The sequence below is a fragment of the Ixodes scapularis genome, unplaced genomic scaffold (genome assembly GCF_016920785.2).
Source record: "Ixodes scapularis isolate PalLabHiFi unplaced genomic scaffold, ASM1692078v2 PGA_scaffold4__175_contigs__length_147842914, whole genome shotgun sequence".
NCBI lineage: Eukaryota > Metazoa > Arthropoda > Arachnida > Ixodida > Ixodidae > Ixodes > Ixodes scapularis.
The window spans coordinates 16,884,981-16,903,673 of NW_024609879.1; the positions used below are offsets into that span (position 1 = coordinate 16,884,981).

Below are 18,693 nucleotides of genomic sequence, written 5' to 3' on the forward strand. Positions count from 1 at the left end.
TGTTGATTCCCAAAGTGTTCTCTTAGCTATTTCATCTTTAGCAGACAGCAAGAACGCTCTTTTGCAACAGGTTCGTTTTCAGATAGACAAAGCTTTCCATCTAGGACAATTTATAAACTTCTGCTGGGTGCCCAGTCATGTGGGCATTCTTGGTAACGAGAATGCAGACCATCTTGCACTTTCTGCAAAAAATTACACGGAAACGTCTTTTGGCCTGCCATACCAAGACCTCAAGCCAGCCTTAAACAAGTCAATTATTAAGTTATGGCAACAGGATTGGGACACACAGATAGATAACAAACTTCACATTATTAAGCCCAACTTAGAAGTGTAGGAGAGTTCCTCCCATAAGGACCGCCGTTCGGAAGTTCTTTTATGCCGCTTGAGAATTGGTCATTCTCGATTGACTCACCTGCACTTGCTCTGCGGTGAAGATGTAAAGCTCTGTGAAAAGTGTGGGAAAATGTTAACTGTCCTTCACATCCTGTGGAATTGTAGATTTTTCGATCATCAACGTCGAAGATATTTTCAAGAACTTTTCAGAAACCACCTTCCATTTCATCCTTATTTTTTGCTTGGTTATAGACCTTTGGTACCATTTGCTCGCGTTTTAAGTTTCCTACATGCAATTGGCTTTTTGCACTTGATATAGATAAGTAAAGTTAGATGAAAATGCTAGGCTCGTTAAATTAACTTTCTTGGCGCAATATGGCCGTAGTCGCTCTTGCGCCATTAAACCCCAATCATCATCATCACTGAAGATGACGTCATCGGGGGGTCACGTGACCTCGGCGGGGATCACGTGACCTCGGCGGGGGGTCACGTGACCTCAGGGGAGTCACATGACTTCGGGGGTCACGTGACCTTGGAGGGACACGTGACCTTGGGAGGGGTCATGTGACCTTGGGGGTTCACGTGACCTTGGGGTGACCTTGGTTACGCCGAAGGTGACGGCGACGCCGCTGAAGCCGGAAACGGGCGCCTAACAGCTGCGCTCAGCGCTAATAATATCGAGAAATATAGTACAAAGTCTAGCACAATAGTCGACATTTTGCACAGCCACATTTTTTATTCCCAATTGGTTCAGTGTTTTAGAGCGCAGCCCTTAGGCGCCCGTTTCCGGCTTGAGCGGCGTCAGCGCCGGCGCCGGCGCAGCCGCGCGGTGCATTATGGGAAATGTCCCATAATGCACCGCGTGAGCCCCCTCGGGGTCACGTGACCTCGAGGGGGGGGGGGGGGGCACGTGACCCCCCGAGGTCACGTGACTCCCCCTCCCCGAGGTCACATGACTCCCCTGAGGACACGTGACCCCCTCCCCGAGGTCACGTGACCCCCCAAGGTCACGCGACTCCCTCCGCCGAGGTCACGTGACCCCCATATGACGTTATCGTCAATGATGACGTCACCGGCATCAGCATCGTCATCATCACTGATGACGTCTTCAGTGACGTCACTGATGACGTCACCGGCATCCGCATCGTCATCGGCATCATCACTGATGACGTCATCAGTGACGTCACTGATGACGTCAACGACATCCTCATCGTCATAGTCGTCATCACTGATGACGTCATCTGTGACGTCACTGAGGACGTCATCCGCATCGCCATCGTCATCGTCACTGATGACGTCATCAGTGACGTCGCCGACATCCGCATCGTCATAGTCATCATCACTGATGACGTCATCAGTGACGTCACTAATGACGTCATCGGTATCCGTATCGTCATCGTCACTGATGACGTCATCAGTGACGTCACTGATGACATCATCGGCATTGTCATCGTCACGTGACCCCCAAGGTCACGTGACCCCCCCCCCCGGTCAGTTGACCCCCCCCCCCCCAAGTACCGTTCCCTCCTCCTCCTCAAGAGCTGCGCTCTAATTCGGCGTTACAGGGAGTTGAAAACGGCTTTCACTTTTTTTTATTTTTAATAAAAACTATATTTGTTTCGAACATCGAATCTAGCTCGGGCTACTCTCGGAGTTACGCTCACGTGGCCGATATGTTGAAGACGAGAAGTGAAAAGTCTAAAAAAAGTTCGAGTCTGAATTTAGACATGACTTTCGACATATTGTTCTTCCTCTCTGCTATTACAGAGGTTTATGGAGCAGGTGTTGAGCTCCATTAATATCCGATAGAACCTTGCCTCGTTTGTCAAATGGTTGGCGTGCAATATTCTTTGCAGAAGTAGCGATGAAAACGTCTTTAATTTATTCTATTGCGGAGAAAATTTATGAAGGGCTGAACATTTTTTTGATCTATGAAAGTATTAATGTCGTTGAGGGGAGGCATGCAAATTTACAACTAATGGAAACTGTGCTAAACCAACCTATTAAAAAAATCCTATATAGAATTACCCCCTTCCCATGTGCTCTTGTGGATGGGTGTTTGAATGCGTTGCATTCTACTCCAAAAGGAAAAAGAAAACAAATAAGGGTACACATTTTTTAGAAACTTTTGTTAACTTCTTTTGAATTAAAAAAATTATGATGTCGTTCTGTACCTCACGCACTATTGTATCTTCAAGCAAATATTCTTTATTTGGAGATGAACAGTGTGCTTGTGAATTTTATACGTATTCCATTGCCACTTGATGTTAGACTTGGTGGTTGCGAAGTTCTTTTGATTGTCATTTTAACACGACCTTCATGACCAGTAACCTGCCATCTGATCTACACGAATGCAGTTCATTCCATTCCATACATTTAATAGTTTGCGAGAATCACAGTCTAGATGTCTTAGGTCCCAGCCCAACATGCACATGTTCATCGCTTTGGAAGGCGAGCAATGTACGCGCCACACGCACGAACGCTTAAAATGGCATCGACCAGAAGCGCTTTTCAGAAATGGTCTACAGGCCTTTTGCTATATTACTTAAGCACCAAGGAGCATATTCATGCCAAAAAAGTAGTTACACGTGCCGACGCCTGCAACAGTAACTTCTCAAAAGAAAATCACATTCCTTCAGGATATACGAGCATGGGGGGCATCTGTACCCACACTCCAAGCATTTTTCGCGGTGGTTTGGCAATTTGTAAAAAACAAATGTATTGCGTGACTCTTCGACCTTTCTTCGCCAGCCATCTTCCAATAAAAAGAGAACGGATTTACTAGCGGTATCCCGAAACTAGCGAGCCGCGACTTGAGCGTAGCGAGTTGCAAAAACGGTTTTATGAAAATTCCAATTGCTCCCGTTTTTCTTTTTTTAATTTTTTATAGTTATGCACGTAGGCCAAGGCCATACGTTGTGCAAATATATATAATTATCAACTTCGAACAGCACGAACGCCCAGGTTTTCTTGCTGTGAGACGCGAGAAAGGCGGGCGCGAGCGTACCCGAATGCCGGCCGCACGCCTCGCTGCACACAAGTGACGTCACGCTTGGGCGGCGAGGAAAACTGGGGAAAAACTAGGGAGAACAATGTTTCGGTTTCGGCAGCAAACAAAATATCACTTTTTAATTAAATAGACTGAATCTGGGAGAACGAGATAGCATTTCGGAATCAGGAAGTCATCCGTATTCAGATCTTTGGATTAGGTAGCTCGAAAGTCGGCGGAGTTCCCCTTCAATACGCCCTTAATGAGATAGCATTATTTAGCTACTTCACCCCGATTTCGCTATACGGCCGGCATCTGGCCTCGTAAGAAAGGAAGGAGGTGGATCCGCCCCGCGCGTTCCCGGAGCGTCGGTACTCATTCACGCCCAACCTACGAAGCAATCGCTCAATTTCAAAGTATCGCGCTGATGTCAATGATTGCGTCATAAACCATTCATAAAATAAAGTGTCTACAAAACACTTGCGTGGCCAAGTTTTTTTGTTTTTTTTTTGTTTACTTTTTGTGAGAGCTTTGCGCGCCAAACATTTCGGAGGCCATTGCACTACGCAATTTTGAAAATTTCAGATAATTGTCTCTTCATGTCACAAATATCTGTCCCGACAAACACGCTCACGAGCTCATGACTTTGGAAAGTACTTTTTTGAGCAAGTTATCGCGCATAAAAAAAAAAAAAAAAGAGTATATTGTTGAGCTAGGTTTACACGCCTGGGCATTTGTCTGCATTGAAAACTTGTAAACTCGTGTACATTTTTTTTTTTTTTCACGGGGCCGTTTTAATGGGCTTTTTCCGGGGTTTCCAGGGCGCATGCGCGGCAGCAGCAGACAGAAGTCCGCCATTTTTGGTGGCGTGGTGCGTCCGGCTCGGGACTGCTGGAGGCAGCGGTGGTCGCGCGTTTCGAAGTTCTCCGACATGCCCCAATGCTGTTTCGTTGTTGGCTGCAGCAACGACAGCAAGCGTTGTCGCGGTTTAAGCTTCTTTGGGTTTCCTTCTACTAGCCTGCACCCGACGTAGCGGCAGCTCTGGATTTGGGCGATCCAGCGAAACAATGCGGATGGTGCGTAAAGACAGCCTTCAAAGCACTCCCGCCTTTGCAGTTGTCAGTTCAAGAAAAGTTCGTGTTTTTGTTCCTTTATTTGTTATTTCTGTGTAAATACAAGTCAGTAGATTGGTTAGGTATGTTGTCGTGTCGTTTATATACCACGCAGAGCGAGCACCTCGGAGTTGCCGTTTCTGGGATAGTGCGTTTCACTGGCACACGTTTTTGCTTACTTATGTGGTGGTCTCGCGTTGCTACGCAAACTGCCTGTCTGCTTTTTTGGCTGTTGCAAACATTAGAATCGCCCAGTTTTCAAATGTATTTATAAAGCATTGAGGTAAAGTGGCTATGCTGCACAGTTTGTTGCTACGTGCGCACCCAGAAAGTGAAATGGGAGCAGCCCTCTCACCACCACGACCACACCTGCTGGTCTTGTGGTTAAATGAGAAAGAGGAAACAATCGTCTTGGTGTGATGTCCTCGTGTAAGTATCGAGTCAAAAAAAAAAAAGTTTGCAACATTGTCTACAAGCGCAAGAAAAAAAAGAAAAGAAACAGGTGTGGCCGATTTTGTGTTTTTTCTTTAGAACCTACAGTCACACACAGCTGTAGCCTGAAGTGGGGTGACATCAATGACGAGGCTCGCTCAGAAATCGGTGGCTGCACGTATACACCTTAGATATTTATTAAACATGTATTTTAGTGGTGAATTTGACCTTGTAAAATTTCAAAGTGTTGCCTCCTTCTAGTAAAAGACGAGACCAACAAGGTCGCCAGGGTCAGCGGCGCTCGCAAACGACTTAGTAGTCGCTGAACGCGTCCGCCGTCGACCCGGCGAAGTTTGCTCGTCTCACTTTTTTATAGGAATGGAGCTACGCGTTGAAATTTCACGAGGTCAAATCCACCACTAAAATACACCTTTGATGAAAATTACATTGGTACATGTAGGCGCCGAGTTTTTCGCATGATTTTAGAGTAAGCCTTCACATTAATGAGAATTCATCTTGTCAATTAAAAATTTCGAGAAAATTAAACAAATAGCTCGCAATAAAAAAAAGCTTTCCTTAACTGCAAGTTGCAACTTGGTGCAATATTTTCTGAATTTACTACCAGTATTGCATATAACATGCATCTTAGTTTGATGTAACCGTTTGTACTTTCTGATTGGTCGAAGAGAGCTTCTACTCTGCAATGTATAAACGGACAAGGTCGTCCGTAGTCAACGCATTCATTGAAAAAAAATTTACTCGCCGACCGCGTTGTGTAGAGGAAAAACAAACGCTGAGCGCGTTTACCGACCGCGTTCAGACAGCCAACATAGCTTGGAGCGGACAGAACCGGAAGCGAGGCAGGTCACGAAAACGTTTCTTCCGGTTGCCGAGATATGACGCCCAACATTTGCGGAAAATAGAGTTCCTGGATATGCTCCCCGGAGGAGCAGAGTTGCGCATTTGTTTTCCCCGCGCCGCCACGCCGCTACTCGCCGAGACCGATCACGTGAGGAGCAAAGCATCCGGCGCCGTGCAAGAAAGCCACCTCTACGGTCGCTCCGCCGACGTTTCTCGCGGCCCGGCGTATGTTCCCCTGCTTTCCGCCTCCTTCTCCTCCTCTCCTGTTTTCCATGCGCAGCGGCGGCGCGCGCGACGCCGCTATTCGCCAAGTTTAGTCACGTGACGAGCAAAGCATCCAGGGCGTGCGAGAAAGGCGGCGCAACGGCCACCCGCCGAGGCTGAATGCGCGAATCTGCTACCTTTGGTATCTTTATAGGAATATACAGGAACTCTAGCGGAAAAGGCCCATTTTGAATGGCAGAACTTCCGTTATGCGGTACGCATATTGGAAGTTCTGCCATTCAAGAAGGTGGTGTGGCGAGGTCAGTTGCGGACCTCGGCTCTTTCGCCGTGTTTTTCAATGGCCGAAACGAGAACAAAGAGAGTGGGAAATAAGGATTTGACGCATATGGTTGACTTTCTCATGCGCCCAATATTCCGGCGAGCCTTACACCAAAATCGTTTTTTCTTTTTTTGAGCTGCAACTGTTTTCTTCTTTTTTTTTTGCATGTTAAACTAAAATGTCAAACTGCCAAAAGGGGCCATCACAGAAAGAAACTTGTTTCCTACTTAATACCCTCGAAAGAATGAATGAAATGAACTGGAAACCCCCACCTGTAATCTGAATGACCCGATGGTTCGATCACACCGCCTCGCAGTCGGGGCTTTCGAAGAGGCGACTGGCCGCTTGAATCTGCAGAGGCGCCCTGCCGACCGGTTGATTCGGTTCTCTCGGGTCTTACGAGAAAGATTTCGGCGCCACGGGAGACACTGTGGCGACGTGTGATCAAGTCGAACGCGGATCGAGGAATCCGAATAGCAAGAGGCGCGTCGCTGCTTCTTCGTCGTCCATAGAAGCTTCAAATGCGCGTGCTTTTGTATAGTCCCCGCAAAAAGATATTTGCAGCCTCTATTTTGACGCAAAAACAAAGTACGAATCGTCTAGCTCCTAGTCTCCGCCCCAATGTAGCGCTAGCAGTACGGAGTCCAGACCAGATGCCAAAGTTCCTGAAATAACCCTTATCTTATTTAAATGGTCTAATTCTAAGGTATTTTATGAAGCTTTCGATGGAAACCTGGGGCACATTTGCGGTAGCTGACGCCATTCATCCTCATCTATTCATGGGCACTGTCGGCCACAAGTTTACAATTAAAATATCTTTAAAAATGCTTGCAGCGTTATTTTTATTATATAAGTAACGGTTACTTCTGCAAATACGGCTACTGGTTCGGAGTTCGGCGATGTGTGGTTTATTTTTTGTGACAAAAAATAAATACATTAATTTCTTTTCTTTTTTTTCTTTTTTTTTTTTTTTTTTGGGGGGGGGGGGGGGTGTGGGGGTGGTTTAGTGCTTTCCCGCTGCAAGGTTTCCACGAAGCTTCCGCAGACATAAAAATTAGGGGTGTGCGAATATTCGAGTCTCCAATCGGTATCGAAAAAATGGTGGTCGTTAAGGGGATTCACCAGTGATTTATTTGCAGCCTTTTCCTCATGCATGACGCAGAATTTATCTGGAGAAGGGGAACAAGGGGGACAAAGGACAAACACAAATCTTCAAACACAGCTAGGTGACTGGTGCGAGGCTGAGAAAGTAACCACTTGCGATGTCTGAATCTTGTAAAAGCTTCGAATAGAAATTTGAAGCCCAATTGTCCTCAGAACTTTCGCAATACACTCCAAACTGTAGTCTGAGGCCCAGAATGTATTCCCCGTGAAGGCCGTTCCAGTGACGCAGTCATGGTTTAGATCGTGCTCCGTATCATTACCGCACTCAATATTCAGGGGTGTCACGCGTCGCGAAGACTTACTCTAAAGTACCAAACCACCAGCAACCAGATATGGATCCCGGGAGCAAGAATATAGGGGACCAAGCTCAGTTCATCACTCTGTTCCATTGCCCATTATTCGACTCAATACTATTCGCACATTCTTACGCTGCATTCACAGTGCAGGTTCGATCCGCATTTTCAAAGCGGTTGCTGAAGGGGTTGCATTAGTTCATGCACATTTTGTGATGAAAACAAGAGAATCCGATTCGCGGTTTTTCAATACAACGTCACTGTATAAATGCAGCTTGATGTTACGTTGGCCTTTGAATTGAGAGCGCGGTGAAACTGTGTAGTCGTTCGTATAGTCGAACGGCTATCATTCACCATAACGTGACCCCTTTTTGTATCCTCATTAATGGAGAGCGTGGTCAGGGGACGGAAGGCAGGTACTTAATTGGTCTGACAAGTACACTCTAAGAAAAAAAGGGTGTAGTCGGGTGCATCAGGCGCTCATGCACCCTTTCCCTGAAAGACGCACCCTCCGTTGCCCAGCCAGTGTGCTTGTACACCGACAATGAGCATCCCCCTCTCCCTTAAAAACATCTAGGTGTACCAATGCACCGCCACGCTAGCCACGCGCCCCGATCAGCTTGTGCTTGGATTCCCCCATGGGGGTCACTCTTTGGGATGGGCAGTTTCTTAGGAAGTATGGAGCTATCGTGTTCCCTCGGTATTGACAATAGAGTGGACGTTATGCTTGTTTTAGGCCAATCGGGTCTCCGGGTAGGATCACGTGACTACAGTCTCCAAGCTAGAGATAAGGCAGAGCACGGCACCAGCCTGAAGGCCAAGGCCACGGATAGCATCCACTGCATTATTAACTTTGGGTCGAACTTTTAAGAGGATATAAGCGACAAATCCTTTCATTGTTGGGTTGCCCCTGAAGATAAGCCTTTACGAGGGTGGCCCCTTTTGGCCTTGAAGGAGCTGCAATTTTCATACTCATTTCTTTTTCTTTCTCTTCCTAAGCTGAAAGCATGGAAGAAGGCGCGCAGTTGCCAGACCAATGAACCGAAGGCTTTTTTTATCCCTCGACTCCTCTGTCTGAGCGCGGATACGGCAGGAGCGTGATCATGTGGTAAAGGTTTCACGGATGACGTAGTAGCTTTTTTCGACCTCGGAATGTCTGCTTCCCGGCCTAGTTGCTTGTGTGCTGTGTTGCGACCAGCGGGGCTGCCGTAGATTTCGCCGGCGACAACGTATTCGAGTGTACCAAGATTTCCAGTGTTTGAAAAGTGCTACGCGTGTATCGGCAACAGGGGATTTCTTCAAAAAAGCCCAAGGAAGTTATGTGATGTGTTTAGTGTTCGGTTCGGCAAATTACTGCTTCGGCCACATCGTGTTGAATCTTCACGGACCCCTTTCTTTTCGTTTTTGTGTTTTTGTGTGGTTCTGCAGTGCCCGTGTCGACATATATATCGGATTACATATTTCAAGTCCGGTATTTTCCTCGTAAGTGCACTGCAACCTACTCATTTGCAACAACTGACCGTTCCGTTCCAGATTACCTCTAGAATTAGGCATTGTCTATTTTCTATCAGCCGGGAGAATAATTTCCCCGAAATTCTATCGGCAGTCGCCTGCCATTAGCTGTATACAATCATGTGACAACTGCAGGTGGAATACTGACTTTCTTATTCTCCTGGCGTTTTGTGAAAACACGTTTTTGTCGATACACGTTTTGTAGACACGTTTCATCGTCACTCGTTACGCAAAATGCACGCTGTAGGGACATTTTGTCGCGCGTGTGTCTCTGAGGCGCGTGCTCACCGACCCAGCCTAGAGTAACTGTATAGGCTCTGTAAGCGAAGCATATATAGTTACTCTAACCCAGCCAACCCGTTCGCTCCGCTTCGTGGCGACAGTCTGCGGCGGCTCATTACAAAAATGTTAGCCCACCTGTCCCACCCATACACGTCACTTCGCGGGTACATTCTGGGGTGGCTCATTACAAGAAAAGAAAGGCGAGAAGCTAAAATAGAAAAGCTATTCGGAGCTGTCGATGAAACGTCGTTCGATGAATTAACGGCGATTGCCGGTGGATATTTGTGGAAATAAATCTACGGGCTGCTGGCCCAATGGACACTACCTAAGACTCACCCCCGGTTCTTGTTTGCTTAGTAGTCTTTTCAGTTGTGTAAAAGCTTCTTTGTACGTCTTCAGATATCACGGATTGCTTGCAAGTTTGTACTTGTTTACGGAATAGGCTGTCTAATAAACTTTTATGAGATTTGAAAACAATCCCGTGTGTCCGTTTACCTGCCTTTTTGCAATCACCGGGCCCATACATTTTTTACTGTTTTCCTTGATGTCTTAAACAGGTATATGAAGTTATGATACGGGTGCATAAAGTGGTGTAACCATACACCTTTGAATCGGGTGCTTCTGTGTTCTCTTCGAATTCAGCGAGTGTAGAAAGAGGTGTAATAGTACACTATTGAACGGGGTGCTCCTGTGTTCCCTTTGAGAGCAGGTGTAGAAAGGGGAGTAATGGTACACTATTGAGCGTCGTGCGTCTGTGTTCCCTTTGAGTGAAGCGGGTGTATGAAGAGGTGCAATGGTACACCATCGAATGGGGTGCATTTGTGTTCCCTTTGAGTGAAGCGGGTGTAGAAAGAGGTGTAGCCGTACACCATCGAATGTTGTGCACCTGTGTTCCCCTCGAGTGAGATTTCTGTAGAAAAAGGTGTACATGTGCACCATACCAACGGGTGTACACGTACTCCCATATTTGGGGTGCACTTGTATTCCCCCAAAGGGTGTAGTATATGTGACAAGCACTTACACCCCCCATGGGTGTACACCATGACACCCTTTCTTTTTAGAGTGTACTTCTAGCGCCCTGTCCGCTTAGCGGTAGACGGTGTATATATAGTTGAAAGTTTGCATTTGTATCGATGAAGATCTGGCTTGATATGGACATCAGAAACGTTCATCCTTTTTCATGACGCAGTTTCCAGAAAGTCCAAGGGATGTTCACGATAGGGGAACGCTCTCTTCCTGCGCTTGGATGGCTGCGATGCTTGAAGCGGCATTTTCTATGGAAAACGAGGCCGCCGAAGTTAAAAACAAAAAGAGAGAACTTGAAAGAAGCACTAAAGAGAAGGGTGACACGGCGGAAAACCCGTGCTTTCAGATCAAGTTCAAGTTCACGTGGTGTGAACTTTTAAGACTAGGTCGGAGCGTCCCAGGCAGTCTCTAATAAATGTTTTGGCATACGTTATTTGGGAGTAGCACAACAATATTCACATCTTGCATTTTACAAGAAATCGGCTATTCAAAATGTTCTTGTTTATTTATTTAGAGCAGGTGAATAGAGACTCAATGGGGATTATTCTTGGTCGTTTTACTTAAAGCATACAGTGCCACGCTAACTTACCGGAAGGAATTACCAAGTATTCTGAAGTAAAACGCAAGGTAGAAATAAAAACAAAACACAGGAGCATTAAAAACGTTAAGTTTTATGTTCAATGCCTATACTTTTTAAACAAGCCTATTTACTCATAGGCTAGATTAACACTGCAAGCGACGTAATATTTGCATAAATTTGACTCTTGCGTAATCCACTTATCTGTTTTGTGTGCGCGTGTGTGCGTGCTATATATGGTGCACGATATTTCCAGTAAAAGGATGGAAAAGCTCTCCGTTCATCGCCAACGTATATAAGTAAACAAGCAATAACGGATATCTCGGAATCGTTTGTGCATTCTAGTATTATGTTTGACAATATTTGACATTCACGATTTCTGCCAAAGTATGACCTTTCAAAATAAAGCTTTAACGTTCTTCGCGTCGTCGAAAGTAACTGCAGTCACCTGTCTTCAATCATGAGGCCCGCTAATGCGAACGTCTCAAACCCACAGTTCATAGCATACACAGCTGGCGTTTGAAACAGAGTAAATGTCTGCATCTTAGTCTCGCTTTTTTAGACAAAGAATGTGCAAGAATGCTCGACAAACAAAAATTATTTTAGAAAGAAACGACAGAAGCTCACGTGTATGATTTACTTATTCTGCGTTGTTTGTGCCCGCTTTGAGACAGATATTACAACTAAAATCTGCGAATCAATCTTTTTTATTTTTTTTTTAATTTCAGGTCAAACGAATAACTGATTTAGCTCACCTTGTAATATTCGTGTATGTTGTACACGGTCTAAAAATCAATGGTAAACCTTTCTCCCCACGTGCACTCCCGAATAAAAGACAAAGAAGGAAATGCTCCTATAGTAATTACGATTTCTATTCAGAAGCGTAGAGCTCAGCGACTTTAAGATCAAAAGCAATTTCCTTGAATAAGAAATGAAGAAAATGCTCTGAATGAAGAAAATGCCCTGCCTGTAATATATTTTTTGTATAAACCGACACGCTGTTTCCAAACAAGCCCGTGTTTTCCCACACCAGGTGTGGGCACTGCGCGTGCGCAGAAACCGAATTCGCGTGAAGCGTCTGCGCATGCGCAGTGCCGTCGACAGCGCCACCGCAGCTGCGTGACGTCAGGGCCGCGTGTTGGTCTATAAGCTGTTACAGATTTACTGACAGAAACTTTTTTATTAAAAATACTGTAAACATATTTACATTGTAGAAGATTGACTATAGGAAGCGAGCATGCCGGCCGTGTCGCGGCGGTCGCCTATTGTTCGCCGCGACCTACCGGTAGCCGCCGCAGGAGCATCGGGGAGCAATGGCGACGAACAGTACGGCAGACAGTGTCCCCGTCGTGATTACGAAGGAATTTAAGGCAGTTACGAGTTCGGAAAGTTCCTTCGGTAGCCGGTGCCGTCGGCGCAGAATCATCGGGAAGTAATAGCAACGAACACCACAGAGGACAGAGGGCGATTACGAATCCGGAAAACTTCTTCGGTAGCCGGTGCAGAATCATCGGGGGAAGCAACGGCGATGAGCAGCACAGCTAGCACAGCGGATAGTGTTCCCGGGGTGATTCCGACGGGGTTTAAGGCGGTTACGAATCTAGAAAGCTTCTTCCGTGGTACCAATATGAAGAAGGGAAAACTCCTTCGTGAATCTGGCCGCGTGTACGACGTGAAGGAGGTCCGTTTCGACGGACAAGTGGATGTCACGGAGCGCCGTACTCCGCTAACAAAATTAAGCGTGCCCGCAAAAAAATGTAGTTGGCGTTGAGTGGACCGTGGTAATTATGTACGTTTATTTCTGAATCAGCTTGACAATAACTGGGCGATTTTTTTCGCGCCGTTCCGCGATTCCCATTACTATCTTCCTGTAGGCTGATGGAAACATCCAAGGGTAGGCTTAGGGGGGCGACCGCACTCCGCTTCTCGATTCCGGTGAAGTATTTGCCGCATACTTTAGAGTTTGCCGTCGGTGTCGATGCAGTTCCATCGTCGCTAGAATAGAAAACAAGTTAATTGTATTATTCGTGAGCAGCTTAAACAAAGCGCGAACAGAAAGGTAAGAAACGCCACTAACCTGTATGGACGCACAAGTCGCACCTGCAGGTCGCGCGGTACTCCGCCTCGTACGGCCGTACGGCTTCGAAGGGACGATGTAGTACTTCGTGCCGTGTGCGATCTTCGACGTACTGTTGCAGCCGGCCACGCAGCAATTGTTGCGGCTTTCTTGGTGCGGAATAGCCATCTCAGAAATTACAACGCTAACCCACTACAACACACAACCAACGCAGCGACTGGCAGAAGCTCCCCGATGCGATGGACCCGTTTGCCGCTAGGGGCGCCCTGGTCGGGGCTTGAATTAGATGCGCACGGTTCCTATACTGGTGAAATGATATCTGCAGATGGTTCCGATAAGCAAAATATAAAACGGAACATTAATGCGAATGTTTTCACAACAGTGACAGCTTTGAGTTTATGCCTGCCAATATCTACTAATAAACACTATTGTTAGGTGAAGCCCAAATTATGTCTCGGCGTACATTTCAACATCATACTCTTGATTTTGTGCTGAATACCTGAGTTAAGAATTAACGCTGCCGGCTTCCTTGATGATACAATAGGACACGGACGTATGTCCGTCTTTCTTAACAATAGAGAAAAATGTTGACTTCAGGGTCACAAGTAAAACCTAGTTGTCAAGGGGGATTCACCCTCGGTTTATTTGTAGCCTTTTCCTTACAGATGGCATAGAATATTTCCGGAATAAACGAGTTGCGTGCTCACAGCTGTGCATGCAGATCGGGCGCTCGGGGAGGATTTGTTGACACCAGGGTTTGGTGAGATCTGTTTTGCCGGATAACTGTAAGATTTTCTTGCCGTCGAGATAATAAGTTTGAATGAACTCGTCTAAAGTAATCAACGCGTATGCATTAGAATTTCGATGTCGGAGATCAAGCGCAAACACTTTAGAAGCGAGCGCAGGGTAAACGTTCACCTGGAACGTCGTGTCCAATGGACTCGTCGAAAGACACTCAGCGTCGGGCCTATTTAGTGAACTGGCGCCATTCGAGTGTGATGACGTACAGCTTAAAAAGACGAAGTTCACAGGCTTGTCTGAGACGATCAGACGACGTAGTGACGCCGTGACAACGAGCAATGCCTCAACGCCGCGCGCGCCACCTTTCACTTTCAAAACCAATCCAGCTAGCAACGGCAGCGAGCTATCCGAACAAAGTGACCAAGTGGTTCCAATCCACCTTGCTTTCTATGCTATTTGAAGAAAGTAAAGAGCGCACATGTACAGATTTGTGCCGCACTCGTGCTGCGCGAGCGCGCGGACGCCAGAAGCTTTGGCCATATCCTCTTATTATACGGGACTATGCATTTTCTTCATAGCCACAGGAAGTGGTGTCAAGCAGACGGCGCGCGGAACGTGCCGTTTGCTCGACACCAGATGCGGCCGTGGTCGGCTTTGTCCGGCGGTTTTGCCGGAGAACTGCGAGATTTCATTGCCGTCTAGAGGATGGTTTTGAGACGGTGCATGTGAGACGTAGTAATGCCATGGAAACGCGCAATGCCTTGTTAACGTTGCCGCCCGCCTTCTTTTCACTTTCAGGAGTATATGACCACGGCCGATGCTACGAGCTATTCCGGAGTAACTATCACAGCCAATCCAGCACCACGTGACCTAAGCTCCGGAAATCGCAAGGAAAACCCGGGCAGTCACATCCCCTCTGTGCTGCATTGACTTATGATGGCTTGTAGCGTCCGCATGATACGGGTCGGCTATTCAGTGGCTCCTTTTTTATGTGTTTTCTGATTACACGGACTTTTGCATCTCTGCAACTGTGCATACCCGCCGCCATAACACATATACCTTTCGTTTTCGTTTCCTCTTATTCGATATTATTTCACTTCATCATTACCATAGCAAGTTAGGTTATTGCCATTTTAGATTCTACTGCATGTGTCCTTCCCAGCACTGGCCTTTGTCAAGACTCGTCAACACCCGTTTCAGTGGCTCGGTATCTCAGTAAGACAAAAATAACGTCAACAATGGCGGCTGTAATCTGGCGCGTGTCTAAAGCGCCTATATATACTCAAGGCCCTGTTTCACCATAAGTGAAAGCTAAGCCAGAGGCACGAGCACAGTGTTTCTATAGACTACACTGGCATCACACCAGCTGCCATTCTGGTGGCCTAATTGCTTCGGAGCATACACTTTCTGCAGGATAAACTGTGTACTATGGCATTTCTTTTCTTTTTCTTTTTTTTTTTTTGCAAGAAGTAAAATACATACCGGCATGGTGCAAGGATGTTACGTGCAAGCCATGTATAGCGCTAACTCGTTCGAATCAAAGTCAAATTTGTTTTTTTTTTAACGTGCCAAGCCAACGACGAGCATCCGGCACGCCCCAGCGGAGGACTGAGGATTAATTTGGACCGCCTGTGGATCTTTTGACGTCCAACCGAAAGCTCGGTTACACGGCGCCTTCTCCGTAATAACCCTCCGTCAGATTGCGGACATCTCGGCTGGGATTCGAACCCACCGCCTAGGATCCGTAGGCCGGCGTCTTGCCTCGGAGCCACGGAGGCGGCTGCTAACTCGGCCGAACTTGCGTCTTCTTTTTGTTTGAGCTATGCGACGCCGTAGAATCAAAGACCTGAGTTGGATGAGCACGTTCAGGGTTGCCACGGGTTCATCAACGCCCGCCTTGGTTCGCGCACAACATGAAAACCTGGATGAGTGGGCAAGGTGACAGCAGAAGCGACATGTCTTACAGATGGCCCTTTTCTTGCGTGCAGTACTGGCTGCTGCTGCTGTCGCATCACGAAATACCGGCATGCGAAGGCGCGTACGGACATCGACACGGAACCACCATCGACACCTCATCAAAATCTGCACAAAGACGTGGTCTTCGACCACGTGCTTGATCGTCCAATCATCTACCGCGGAGGCACATCCACGTCAGCCTTCGAGACTATAAATGAACAGCCCAACGGACTGATGGCCAGTGGGCAAGGTGACAGCAGAAGCGACATGTATACAGATGGCTCTTTTCTTGCGTGCAGTACTGGCTGCTGCTGCTGTCGCATCACGGAATACCGGCATGCGAAGGCGCGTACGGACATCGACACGGAACCACCATTCTTCAAAACTACGTGCTCGAAAAGCTGCCAGTCATCCATATACCGACGACACCTCACCAAAATCTGCTCAAAGACGTGGTCTTCGACCACGTGCTTGATCGTCCAATCATCTACCGCGGAGGCACATCCACGTCAGCCTTCGAGACTATAAAGGAACAGCCCAACGGACTGATGGCCAGTGGGCAAGGTGACAGCAGAAGCGACATGTCTTACAGAAGGCTCTTTTCTTGCGTGCGGGTAGGTGAGAGTTTTTGTGACTACTCGTATCCCTCAGACGATCGTTATCTACTGCTGTTGCCTTGCCCAAGGCGTGTGAAACTGTTTTTCGCTGCCATTGCCGATTATTGTTGGGGGGCACTTGCGCTGATAAGGTGCGGGGATGTCGAACAAAATCCTGGCCCAAACACAGACACAATGCAGCAGATACTGGAATGCCAGAAACAGATGACGGTTAATTTATCATCTATAGTCGCAAGCCAAAAAAGTTTTGATAAAAGATTAGGAGCGATTGAAGCGTCCACTTCAAAGATAACTGATCTTGTCATGACGCTTGATATTACACAAAGAAAGGTGGCAAATTTGGAAGCGACCGTATTAAAGCTACAAGAAAAAATCGATGACTTAGAAAACAGAAGTAGAAGAAACAACTTGGTAATCCATGGAGTGGCAGAATCCGAAAAGGAAACGGAGTTGGACTTCAGACAAAAAGTAGTTGAAGATGTTTTCAAAACAAAACTGAGTGTTGATGTGACGTCTGTCGAAAGGATTCACCGTCTTGGAAGGCTACCTAGCAGAAAGCCGAGGGCAGTCATCTTAAGCTTTTGAAGTAATAACGAAAAACAAAACGTACTTAAAAATGTCAATAAGCTTAAAGGGACTCGTATTTTTAATTAATGAGGACTTTTCAAAAAATGTAAGAGTTATCAGAGGAAAGCTATGGGAGAGTGCAGCTGCAAATAAACGAAATGGAGACAAGGTGTTCTTATCGTACGACAAGCTGAAAATCAATAGAGTAACGTACGGATGGGACTCGGATACTGACCAGAGTTCAACTTTTTGCAGCCAATGTACCGCCCAATGTACCGCATCCTGAACAATGACGTGAACCTAATTCACAGGAAACAAAAAACCTTCTACTGATCAACCTTAATGCCCGAAGTATTGTAAATAAATATCGCTTCAGCTTGAACACATATTAATGGATCATGACCCCAGAATAGTGGCTATCACCGAAACCTGGCTTGATTCATCAGTGTTAGACAATGAGATAGTTCCCCCTGGTTATAATATTTTTCGAAAGGGCAGAGGAAGTAGAGGAGGAGGTGTGGCCCTAATAGTTCAACCCGTACACAAAGAAGTTAGTATTAAAATGAGAGAGGATTCAGAAATTGGCGTTGCGCTTTATTTTTTCAAAGTATAGGAGGCTAGATTCACCAACGGAACTGTAATCCAGGGCAGGAATCAGTCTACTGGAAGAAAGGCGGAGGAATAATCGCTTGAAAATGCTTTACTTAATTTTAAACGGGACACTTCTGCTATAGTCGGTTACAAGTCAAGAAGGTAGGAGAAGCTCCTCCCACAAGTGTGATGCGCCTGTTTCAAATCTCTCCGCAGTCGAAAGAAGAGCTCACTGGAAACGCTCCTTGTTCCGCTTCAATGGATTCCCACTTGTCTCCGATCCCACTTTTTAAGAAAGCGATCTTTGTATTCATCGGAGAGGGAACCGAGCCTTTGAAAGCAGCCTTTGTATCCATCGGGGGGGGGGGGGGGGGGGGGGGGGGGAAGCTAATCCCCGAAAGTCGTATTTGTTTCCGTCGGTGGGGGAGAACTCTAATCTCCCTCTCGTGGTTTCCACAATGCTAAGTCAAAGTCGAAAGATAAAGCAAATATGTAACAGAAAGGCAAGACCCTCCTCGCACGTTGGCCGCGACGTCACGGAAACGGTGGGACGCTATTGGATGCGGAGGTGGCGGAGGGATATCTGATTCCCCTTGAGGGGCATTTGCCGCTACCTTCTTAACCTGTAACTGACTATAGACAAAGATAGATTGATAAGACACCACACCTCTAGAATTACTCGAAACAAACATACTAGAACACTTGAAGAATATCGTTACGCCAAAAAACTGCTTTAAAAATTCATATTTCCCTGGAACGATAAAGGAGTGGAATGCGCTACCAGAAAGCACTGATGCAGCCAACACCGTTTCTGAATTTATGAGAGGTCTGCAGAAGTTATTGTAAAAATTACGTATCTAAATCTGTTCCTCACAGTGCTTTGTGTATTTCTTTTTTGAGTGTGTTTCCGTTGTGTCTGAGAATATAACCATAAAGTACGCTAGTAATGTTATGTTGTACACCATGTTCAGCGTAACTATTTTATGTTCACTTTTGTTGCTCACCCCTATTACGGTCCC

General features: G+C 46.5%; 1 pseudogene; it reads left to right on the forward strand.

Annotated features, from left to right (window-relative positions):
* Positions 1-15,898: 15,898 nt before the first annotated feature.
* On the forward strand, positions 15,899-17,315 carry LOC115311185 (annotated as a pseudogene).
* The last annotated feature ends 1,378 nt before the right edge of the window (positions 17,316-18,693 follow it).